Raw genomic sequence first — 11,802 nt, forward strand, 5'->3', positions numbered from 1 at the left:
TATGTGTTTATAACTCTTTCTATAAGGGGTTTAAACTAGATGTCTTTTTGAGGTGCATTCTGAGTTTTAGAGAAGGAAACTGCATTTGCTGGTTCTGCATGTGAAAACTTGGGATGGTGGGGAAAAAGATATTTCTTCTCCTCTGGACAAGAGACATCCAAGTGAAGATGGTGAGAAGTCTTCAGAGGTGGGGTTTTAGAAATGCCAGGACAATGAAGCTTTATCAAAAGTAAATGTTAACTGTTTCTGTGAACAGAAACCAGTCTCTGCTGTATTGAAACAACATATTTATGTACGGTGACTCAGTAGGGCATAGGATATTTTGGCTTTACTTTATGATTCACTTAATGAGTTTCTTGTGAGGATCACACTTCTACATATTACTGAACTGCATTTTTAAAACCTTTGGTGGGTTGCTCTTGGCCTCTGCAATTACTACAAATATTCTGAGAGTGTGCATGTCTTACATCAAGCAATACCATATGTACACAAATATCCTACTGTTTGATGTGCTAGGTTCAATAACAATTAGTCTGCACATAATTCCAAACGCATATACTGTTGATATCTGGGAAGCTGAAATCTCCCATAAGGATAAGAAGGATTTTGAAAAAAACTGAAGATAGAATTGCAGTACGTTGGAAAGGTACGTACTCAATTTTCTTGTTCTCTACCACTGTATTGCCATCAATCATGTTTTTGGACATTATTTATTTGCCTACAATAGGCACCCAATGTCATCTGAGATCCTTTAGGTATGCAAAATATTCACCCATAGCTCACAGGTATGAGAGAAGACTTAGAGGACACTCATATCTTTCTGACCAGCAACTTGAAATCTAAAAGACTTCCCCATTAGTGCCTAAAGCTACTCCAGATAACTAAGCTCAGGCAGCTGACTCTCATCCTTACTCTCCTATACTTCAAATCTTATTTTAGATATAAGTTCCTTAGAGGTTTTGGTTAGCTCTTTCAACTGTTACTATTAGTCAAGGCAGTGTGAATGTCTGAGCCAGGAAATAAAGTTGCACAGCTTTCCAGTCAGATCAAGCCTGCTTTTGTCCATATTAGTTTGAAAAATCTCTAAGGCAAGATAATATCTTTCCATAAAACACCCTGTAGCCTGTTGTTGCTGTCAGAGCAAATGCTTCTAACAAAATGGTGGGAGATGAGACTTCAGACTTGGTGTTTAACTGAATGATGCAATAAAGGTGTTTTGGAGTGTGAATATAAACAAAAAGGAAAATTTAAAGTAGCAGCTTATAGTTAAAGGAAAAGGTTTTCCTTTTGATGCAAGATATGCTGATACCATAAGATAATAAATCCTGTATTATGACAATACAAAAAGAAATGCATTCCAAATAAACCGTAAGAAAGTCTGGAGTCTATACCTTGTAATCAACTTGATTTTAATTTGTCTCTCAAGCTCTTAAGGCTCTCAGGGGCAGAATAGCATTTAACATACGCAACAGAAGAAAAAGTTCTGTGGAAAAGAGAAATATAAGTACAAGCTGACTCTTCTATTAAACCTTTAGGGATTTTACTTATTCCTTATATATTTTCTTTCAACAACATTTGGATAAAACACAGAAAAAAATCAGGGAGAAGAGACTTAGTATTCCCTATTACAGAGGTATGTCACTTGTCTTTCCCTTCCTTCAGTCCTTTTTTCTGTATTCTTATCCCTTTAAGTCTCTTGCAGTTGGATATTGTCTTTGTGAGCAGTAGTCTAGTTTTTTCTGTTTGATAAATGTTTTGGATTTTGAAGGTAGTATTTTTCTCAATGCTTTCCAGTTTGCACTGTTTTCTTAACACAACGCTGTGTCAAGAATAAAACACTCTTCAGGCAATTATCTTAGGAATATTTGTTTACGAAATAATGCTTAGAATTATGTTTGGGTTTAGAATACTCAGCTAAAACCTATGTGTCTTTAATTGCTGTGTCTGTAATTTTTTTGTTGTATGTCTTTACTATTATTCTACTAGGATTTGGAAGTAGCTCTGCCTTTGGAAGTAGTGCCACAGGAGCATCATCATTTGGGTTTGGAACTACAAGTAAACCATCAGGAAGTCTAAGGGCAGGTTGGTTTGTTTCTTTTGAATTCAAAAAATCAAGTTTCTCTTAAAGCAAGTCTTATAATTAAACTGCTGTGCTCACACCAAGAAACTGATAATGTGCTTAAAGTTGCATGTGTCTATCATTATTAACATAACTATTTACTTGCTAGATACACATTTTCAGATAAGTTTTTGGGTTTTGTTGAAGGTCTCCTATGTAGACAGTACCAAGTATCAATGTTTCCCATTTCATGGTGTCTGTCTAATTAGGAGTGGAAGCAAGAGATCAGATGCAGTCTCATACACAGGAAAACAGTTGTCACTTGAATGCATTGGCATCAGTTACTAATTGAAATTCATATATAAATTAGTGACGAATATACTAGTAATTTGACTTACTGTATTTACAAATAAAGTTAAAATTATTTTCTAGAAGCTCAGAGGTTTCCTTAAAAACATATAAATGCTTACTCTATTTGAATAGTAAGTTATATGCATTGTATCTCTGTATACATTCATAATTCATTATAATAACTACTTTGAAAACATTTCTGTGGCAATTGAAATACACAGTGTTCATTTAGTCTTTTTTTTGTTTCATTTTGTTGGGGATGATAAAATTAAAATATGGATGCTATTGCTCCTTAACTCAGATGTCTGAAATATAGCTGGCATCTCCATTTACCTTTTAAATAGGAATAATAGCTTACTAAGCTCTTACTAATCAAATATTTTCTATAGTCTGTCTTACAATCTTTTTTCAGTGGCACATTGAAGGAGGATCATGTCTCAAGAAAAATGTTTATTCAACTGCTATTAAAAGAAAACAGAATTTTGCTGGTATTTACTAGGAAGCACTATGATTTTTGTTCTGGATTCTCCTTGGTTAGTGATGAGTTGTCAGACCTGTAAAGTACTTTAAGCTTTGTATTACATGGTGGAAATAGCTCATGAATGTTAACAGCCTAGTAAGGTTCTTGATGGAACTCTCTTTACAGTATCTGGTGTCCAAGCACTAACCTTCTTTTACTTAGTTCTTAATATGAGAAACAACTGGAAGACTTACACTGCTTAAAGTTTTATCTTGTAGTTTATTGTCCCTAAGCCTATATTAAATTAGCTATTATATATAAATAACATTGCAGTGTTTCAAGCTGCTGAATCACAAAGCTAAAAATTTAGTTTCAACATATTAAATAGAATTAGAAAACTACTTGTATGGCTTAGTTGCCCGTCACTACGGAAGTATCAAGCCAAAGTAAATAGCAAGTCTGTCTTAGCTATGGTGGTGGTGTGCAGAGGCAATTTAAATATCATTTCCCTCAAACCAGGCTTTGTCATGAAGCCACTGCTGTCAGTCTCTCTTTTGCAAGTGAGGGGGTTGCACCCAATAAAATGAAGATTTTCAATTATCTCAAGAGTCTCAGCTACAGAAAGTGGTAACCAGGAATAAAAACAGATTAAATGTAATTTCTGTCATTTTGTGATTAGAAAACCAAGTGGTCATGAAATCCTTATCTAGACTGGGATTATAGAAAAGAAACCACTATTAAAAATTTGGTAGCCCAGAAGCACACTAACTTTTATCTTTTATATCCAAAACATTATGTCACATAGTATCTGGATTGCATATGATCTTTAATTTTATTGAGGGTGATGCCTTTTCCTGGTCTTAAAATCAAGAGTCATACACGGTTAGAAGGGAAAAAGGGATTTTACCTTGGTATTTATTTTAAGGATCCTTAGGTGCACACGTCCAGGTCAAATGCACTGAAATACACCCTGCAAAATGCCCCCCCAAAAGATCTGGTATAACATTATAGGTTTTACTAATTAGCATATCTATCAAAGATTCCCCAATGAGAGGCTCTAGTGAGACCCCCTCCCCAAGGAACCTTCCCCTGGATGGTTCTATCTTAGTTTACAAAATGTGTTCTGGAGAGGACCTTGGGGTCTGGGGCACACTGATCTATCTATGAAGCTTCTAAAATGTTTAGTCTCTCAGCTTGACAAACAAGTCCAAGAATGTAGGGGGAAAGCACTAAGAATACAGAAGTTGTAAAAAGGTATAACAGGGGTATAAAAGAAAAGGCAAAAAATCTTCATGGCATCAAGGGTGTATAAATGGGTTTGAATGATACCTGAGGCTAGCCAGGTTATATATATATTTTTTTTTAATCTATTGTGTCCTCTTTCTTAGATACCTGTCTTGGGGTGACCTTATGATGTGTATCCCATATCGCCGCCTATGCCCAGAAATTAATTTTTGTGCCTTTCTATGCCTCTAAACTGAGCCTGAAAGGGGGAAGGAAAAAACTGAGCAAAACTTTCTCAAAGCAGTTTGCAGCTCGTTCAAGGTTACAAAAAGATAGCAGGGTTTTTTTTTTTCCCCAGCTGGGGCAGGGGAGGGAAGAAGCACCCGGCTTGCTGCTTTCCAGTCAGTTTTTGGCCAGTTTTTTTCAGTTTCTTGTTCTCCGGAGAGAGACTGAGAGTTGGACTTTGGATTTCCTTCTCTGGAATTTCGGATTTTTTTTTTCTCCCTTTTCTACTGGACTGCTTGATTGCTGTAACATCAGAGCACATCGGGAGGACTTTCCACCGGGCACAGAGGGCCTGGCCCCAGCCCAAGCCCCAGCTCCGAGGAGACCAAAGGGAGGACTCGAACACTTTCCCAGGTTTTTTTCCTCTACAGTGAAAGATTTTTCCATCTAACATTATTCTCCTTCCCATGTGTTTGTTAAATAAATAGTTTTATCTTCTTCACTTTCCTTCGAGGAAAATTTATTTTTTCCCGAACCTGGTGGGGGAGGGGTGGTTGTGCCTTCTCTCAGAGGATATATGTATTTCTAAATTTGCCCAAACTGGAACAATACCATTTACAGGATTCTGAAAGCATATACTGGTTTATATTACTGTGTAATGGTTGCATCTTGTTTCTGAATCTGGGCTCTGGAATTCACTGCTACTGCTTGGGTTTAGATATGAGCACTTAAGTATTTTCCCAGACTAATGTGTATGGGAGCACTAGTTAAGTGTGTGTTCCAACACACACTGTTCCAGGCTGCTTAGGCTGCCCCAGGTCTCCTCCACAGGTTTTCCATTGGTTTGATCTTATCTTAGAATTAAAATTAAAGATCCCCAAATTGGTTCTGTCAAGTGTTTAATTTTTATGAGTTAGATTTAATTGCTTTAAAAGATGTGAAAATGTTTCTAGTGCTATTACTGCTTTTCTCAGTTTCAGGTTGTCTGTGTGAGGAGAAAATTCTGAGTCCTCTGATAGTCCTTGAGCATCTTGTAATAGCAAATTTGGGTTGGTCCAGGAATGGTCATTGCGTTTATCAGTAGATGAAAAGCAGAGCAGCTTCAGTCTTCGGGCAGTTCCTTTAGTGTACACAGTTGTGAGATGGAACAGTGTCTCACGCTTCCCTCTGAAACACACAGAGACATTGTGGAAAGCTGACTCCAAAACAAGTCCCATTTAATTCCTACTCTTATTCATTTAACAGCAACCAAAAAGGCAAATGTGAGTGGGCTATTGTAAAGGGCATTAAGACTCTTAAAGTAACAGGAAAAGGGAAAAATCACCATTGAATTTCCTTAACAATTTAATAAAACGTTAAGAGGAGGGAGAGTGTATAAATGCAATTTTTGTGAAAACATGCTAAATATACCTTGAAGATTTGAGTTGAAAATTCTTGTTGGAGACTTATTTTTACTGAAGAATTGCAGCCTCAGTAAATGAGATAAGAGATAACCAAGTGGGATCATGGCTGGATGCACTCATACTGCTGAAAAACAGACCTTAATATAATCCATGAGCAACTTTTATTTAGAGAGGCTAATAAATCAGTCAAAGCTGTTCTTGAAATATGTTTTGATCTAGAGCACCCATTGTGGTATGCAAGATGAAAGCAGGAATAGGTTGCCATGTGATGAACTGCTTTTTCTCCCTGTAGTATTAAAACTACCAAAAAAATACTGTTAAGGGGAGTTGCGTACTCATCTTTGGCTTACTGAGCTAAAGGGCTGACGGAAGCAGAGACGCACAAGCCCAGTGAATAAAGTGTGATCATAACACCCTTCAGGGAGATGTGAAGGCTGTGTCCTTGAAGGGCAGGTTGTCATTTACTTCCTGAAAATCACTGTTCGCACATAAATAATACTAATTTCAGCAAGGACATTGTTGATCACATTGTACCTATGGTTCGAGACTTTGTGAGTCTTCCCTCTAAACTGAGCTATTCTGTGACTGATTATTTTTCTTGCAACAGGAATCAGACTCAATGTATACCTTGTTCAAGTTTTTTATCTTGAAGATTTTTCATTTCAGTGCTCAGCTTTAGGGTTTGGTTTACTTCTAACAAAACTTGGTACCTTGGCCTTGTTATGCTGCCATGACTGGAGAAAACCATTTAGATTAATTTCACGTCTGCCTTTCTGTACTTTTATGGCTGCCCTTAATGTCACTTCTAACAGCTATTACTTTCCAAGCTGTATCTAAATTAACTATTCTCAGTCTTCTATCACATAGTTTATGCATCTCTTACTGTAATATTACTCAAATAAAGCATAGGCTGCCTTCTCTGCATGCTTGAAAATAATCCCTGCATCTAGAAGCAGCAAGGTGGAGGTAATTTATGAGCACTGTACTCTTGCCTGCTGAGCTCCTGACATGATACGTCACATGCAGCTTTATTATGAATGGCATTCATGATGTTTTCTATGGGAAGCAATGCTTGCCTGTTATCTCACATACCTGAAGTAAAAAGATAACTTTTTTTCATTCATGAGACTCCCTGATACATCTTAGCTGGGACTCAGAGTTATCAGGGAAATGGAAGAACACCTGCATGTGTTTCACCCCTTACATCCTAGGATGAGAGACAAATTAACCCACAAAATTTAGACAAGACCCAAATGAACACTATCAGTCACTATCATCAGTCGCACTCTAGATATGCACAACCATTACACTGACAATGAGTTCCATGCGCATGCCAGAGGACTGTGAGTTACTGGAATGTTAATGATGAATTTTTTTGACAATATGATGTGTGTAACCCAAGTCCAGACATTGCAGGAAAAAGAGTTTCATGTTATGTTTTGAGGTAGTTCTTAATGCAGAGTGTCAGCAGCAAATGAGAGAATAGAAGACATCAGGCTTGAGAGAGCTACTTTAGGATTCCGATGAGACAACCAGTTGGGTTTTTCTTTCTGTACTCCAAAAATATTTTAGGCATTGAGTTGAAGATACTGATGTGACCAAAGAATTGCTTTAGCTGTCTGTTAGAGAACTAATGAAGCAATATAAAGTAATGCATATTGAGAATATACTCTCTCTTGATTGTGAACCTATTTTTCTTGTTATCTTAATTGTTTGCAGGTTTTCAGGAACAACTTGTATGAAGCTCTTTGTTAAAATCTGAACTTGGCTCATGTCATACTTATTATTTTGTGGTCTCTTGAGACAACAAAAAGTGAAGTTATGAAGTTCTGCTTCTTATTAAGTAATCTTTGAGAAATTTCTAGCATTCTCTAATAGTTGCAATTATTATCCAAGTTGGTTGTGCATAACTGATATAAATTTGTAAAAGAAAGTGAAATGAGTTAGTGTTACTGTTCCTGGAAACTGTAGAAAGACTTTCTTAAACTGATGTTGTTTCATAGCTGAATCAAATGTTCAGTTTGTTTACCTTAATAGAAAAGGGTGGAGGAGTTAAAATAGCACAATTTGCTCAGCTAGTCGTTCAGTTTTTCCAAAGCTTTGTTTCTAGTGCTGTTTTTTGGTCTGTCATAAAGGGTGTTTTTAAATACAAGCAATTTGGCAAGGATTTTTAACCTTTTCTGCCGCACATTTAAGGTGTTGTCTGTGCCACGTATGTTACAAAGGCAGGCAGAGGTAGCCAAGTCAGTAGGAAGAAGGCTGAGCACTCCAACTCCAGCTTTGCCATTTCTCTGCTGTGAGTGAAGTGAGTGGTCCATGGTCCACCTGTATCTTCTGCCTTCCCTCCCACCTTAGGAGTGCATTGCATGTTTATGCTGAGAACTTGAGGAATTATGGTTCTTCTGTTGTACAATTTCAGTGAGACTTCTGTGTGCTACTCTTGTATGGATAATGCCATAATAGACTTGTGATTTAGGATATAATTGTTTGCACTCACTGAGGTAGTCTGTGTCAGTGCTGCAACATCCAAGTTGTCATGGCAAGTCCAAGTACTCTAGCAGAGTGATTTACCATTGTTGATCCATGTTGGTATAAAGTGTTACAACTGCTGGTAATAAAGTGGCTGGTGTTCAAAACGTCAAGGAGAACAAATTTACAATCCTGATATAACTTATGTTTTAAAATATTTTTCCCTCCCCCATAAGGCTTTGGGAGCTCGACTACATCTGGGTTTAACTTCAGCAGTCCTGGCATCACAGCATCAGCTGGCCTGACATTCAGGGTGTCTAATCCTGCATCTGCAGGCTTTGGGACAGGAGGGCGACTTCTTCAGCTGAAGAAATCTCCAGCTGGAAACAAGCAAGGGAAAAGATAGGCCCCCCTTTTAGGGAGGGGGAAGTGCATCAACTTTGTTCATCTGAAAAGTCTATTTTTCTAGATTGATGCATTAATTAAATTGCATCCCAGGAGATTTATAAAAATGTTGCTACTTTTCCCTAGTGAAATCATAATGAACAGCTATTTTCTTGTGAATAGAAACCTGTTAATGTATTTTTATTTTGGACCCTAGTTTTAGAAATGTTCCATACTGCATTATTATTAAAGATTCTTGTAAAATCATCTATTTAACCTAACGTTAGTAGCAGAATATTTTTTGTTAATAAACTTTATACCATGTGAATATATGCATATTTGGTTTTTTTGTACAGATAATATATATTCTAGTACAAACACTAGAGTTCATATCTTTTGCTCCTGGATATGGCTTTTAAATCTACTTCAGGGTGTTTTTGTGTATGTGAATGTAAATATATACAGTACAGTGCACATGTCTGTGTGTATGTATGTGTAGATATATATGTATCAAACACAGATGTGCATACCTTACCCCATAGACAGATCTCCTTTTCTTTGTGTGTTCTGTTTCTCCATGTTGCCCTGTGGTCCCATAGCTTGATGTTCCTAGGAATTTCAAATAGTGGGTCCCAGGCTATGTCATCATTGCTTCTGTGTTTTGTTGTTTAAAACCAGCTGAAATACAATGTTTACTATTTCATAGAGCTTCGCAGATAGCAGTTAGCAGCTGGTTTGTTCTTGTTTTGGTTTTTCTTAACCTTTTTCTTGACCCATTTAGCTGCCAACTCTGAAGAATCTGAGATTTCAACACAGACATTTCATAGATAGTATTCCCAAACTGTTCTTTTTTCTCCTGAGCTGAAGAGTAGGGCACTGCAGGATTTCAGCTGAAAGCTCAGGATGCCACAAGGTCTGTGTGCAAGCAGGAGTTGTCAGGCTGGATAAGCTTTTCCCTGCAGTTGAGGGAGAGAGGATGTGCTGTCCTAATGAAAACCTGAATTAGGTGTTACAAACCCAAGTTGATTCATGAGCTTCTCGTCAGCACTGCCTTAAAAGCAGTTGGGCATCTGCTTTCAAACAAGGTGTAGTACAGTAGCTTGCTGCTCAAGAAGAGAGGAGAAAAATGATGTAATTTGAAGGTTAGAGCTATTGCAGCAGTAGTTTATGAATCTCACATATTGCAACATCATAGCTTGTTATTCTGCATCTCCAGTTTGGTCTGCACAAAGAATATCTGGGAAAATATCTTAAGAAGGAACTAATAGATCGATTCTTTGCAAATAATGATACCAGGTTGATGTGTGAGCATGAAACTTTGGAGCCAAGTTGATTTTATGTAGAGGTTTTGTCATTTGCTTTCTATTGTTAAAGTGTTACTACCTTATTTAGTTACTAAATAAGTAGTTACATACCTACTTATTTTGTATGTTTTGGAAGTGTCTGCATTCAGCAGTGATTGCTCTTTGACAAATGTTTGGTATGTCACTTAATCTGATACAATTAAGGGAAACTGAGTACAGAATTCTTCACTTTTGTACTTGTATGTTTTTGCATCTTTGTGAGCAGTCTCTGAGGAAGGAATATGTGTTTTTTTAATGTCACAGAAAAATAAAGCTTACTGTTTATTTTGATTTCAATCTGTTTTTAAACTTTTATTGGGCTGCAGTCAAAACTCTAATGTTTGTATTCCTTTATACTGCTTTTTTAATAGTTAATATGTTAAACCACTGGACTCTTATAATGCATTAATTTGTGAAACTAATTCTAAATGTGTACTGTTTGTTCATATGAGCAACTTACCATTGTGCAAACAATAAAACAATAATGTTGTGATCCTTGTAATACATGTTTGCCTATCTTAGAGATCATTTCCTGATGTTCTCCTACTTTATAGGAGAAACAAGAACCTCATTGGCTAATATGTAGAACTGTTTTTCCTAGAATTCATATAGTACAGAATTGTTCTTGCTGAAATTAGGGCCTTGATCCTGGATTGAAAGTGCAGAGGGAGAGTGGGTAAAGGGAGGTATTGTATTGTGCGGTTGTCTAGAATTTCTTCACAGTGCATGATATAAACCTGGATCACGGTGTAATGTCACACAGCACTAGGAATAGCTTTGTAAACAGGGAAACAGTCTGAGCCTCCTGGGTACCTGTGCTCTGCTTCTTTTCACATTAAAAAACAGTTATGTCCTTAATTTAGCCTAAGTGAAAAAGTAATTATATAATAGAATAATCACATATTGTAGTACAAACAAAAGTCAAAATGGGATTTGAAATAATTATATTCCTAGAATATTACTGTGGGTGGTTGATTTTAGCTATGATTTTCAGGGATCAGCACTGTAGACACTCTTTCAAATTATTCTCTGTGGGATATGCCCAGCCACTGCCCTGGAGGGATGTCTGCTGATATAAGAGATTTTGCAACCGCCCAGCAGGACTCCCTGGAAAGGACTTTTGAGTCATGGTGAGGAAAAGTAGACCCACAATCCTTTGGGAGACCCTATGCAGATCGTTCTGTAACCCATTGGTCTATCCCAGACCCTCTGTAATCCATTGGTCCCCTTGCTGATCCCCTGTATCCCTATAAAAGACCAGTTCGCCTCTGTAGAGGGAGAACTCGTCCCTGGCCTTCCCTTCGCTGGAGGGGACCCACAATAAAGCTACCTTCGTGCGGAACCAGCCAGACGGGCCTTCTCGTCTCTCTCTCCGGTCTGGTTTGGCCTAGAGGCTGCCCTGCAGAGCTGAGCTGAAATCACGAGCTGATAATCACTAAAGAGCTGACAGCCTCTGCAAGGGCTCCTCTGCCAACAGCTGAGAGGAAGACACCGGACCTCGGACAGGCGATTCCTTTCGGGACCATCTCCCTGGACTGGTCACCTCTTCCTGGGTCACAGCCTCGGACCCCACCACCAGCTGTAATAATTCTCCCCCCACCCCCCTTTTAAGCACATGTTAATATGATTAGAGTGTAAAATACAAATGCATTCAAGGTGTGGCTTGGTTTTCTACAAAGCAGGTTAAGAAGCTAACCTATATTTAAACACCATGAAATTAAATCAAGTCTGGATTATCTGTTCTGTGAAGAAAGACAAGTCTGTGCTGGAAGAAGGCTCAAGGCACATGTAAGACAAGGTTTTCTTTTAGTTTGTATCTTGTTGTACAGCTGTGGGATAAACTTACATATGTGACCTCTTTCTTTTAGTAGAAGTAACTTGTTT

At 37.7% G+C, this 11,802-nt stretch overlaps 1 long non-coding RNA gene across 1 annotated transcript; it reads left to right on the top strand.

Moving 5' to 3' along the window:
• The first annotated feature begins 1,981 nt into the window (after positions 1-1,981).
• Positions 1,982-10,420, top strand: LOC109146033. The gene is made up of 2 exons (XR_002047794.2): positions 1,982-2,082; positions 8,428-10,420. It is a non-coding gene; the product is annotated as an uncharacterized LOC109146033 (long non-coding RNA).
• Positions 10,421-11,802: the final 1,382 nt, after the last annotated feature.

Source organism: Corvus cornix, chromosome 1 (assembly GCF_000738735.6).
Source record: "Corvus cornix cornix isolate S_Up_H32 chromosome 1, ASM73873v5, whole genome shotgun sequence".
Classification (NCBI taxonomy): domain Eukaryota; kingdom Metazoa; phylum Chordata; class Aves; order Passeriformes; family Corvidae; genus Corvus; species Corvus cornix.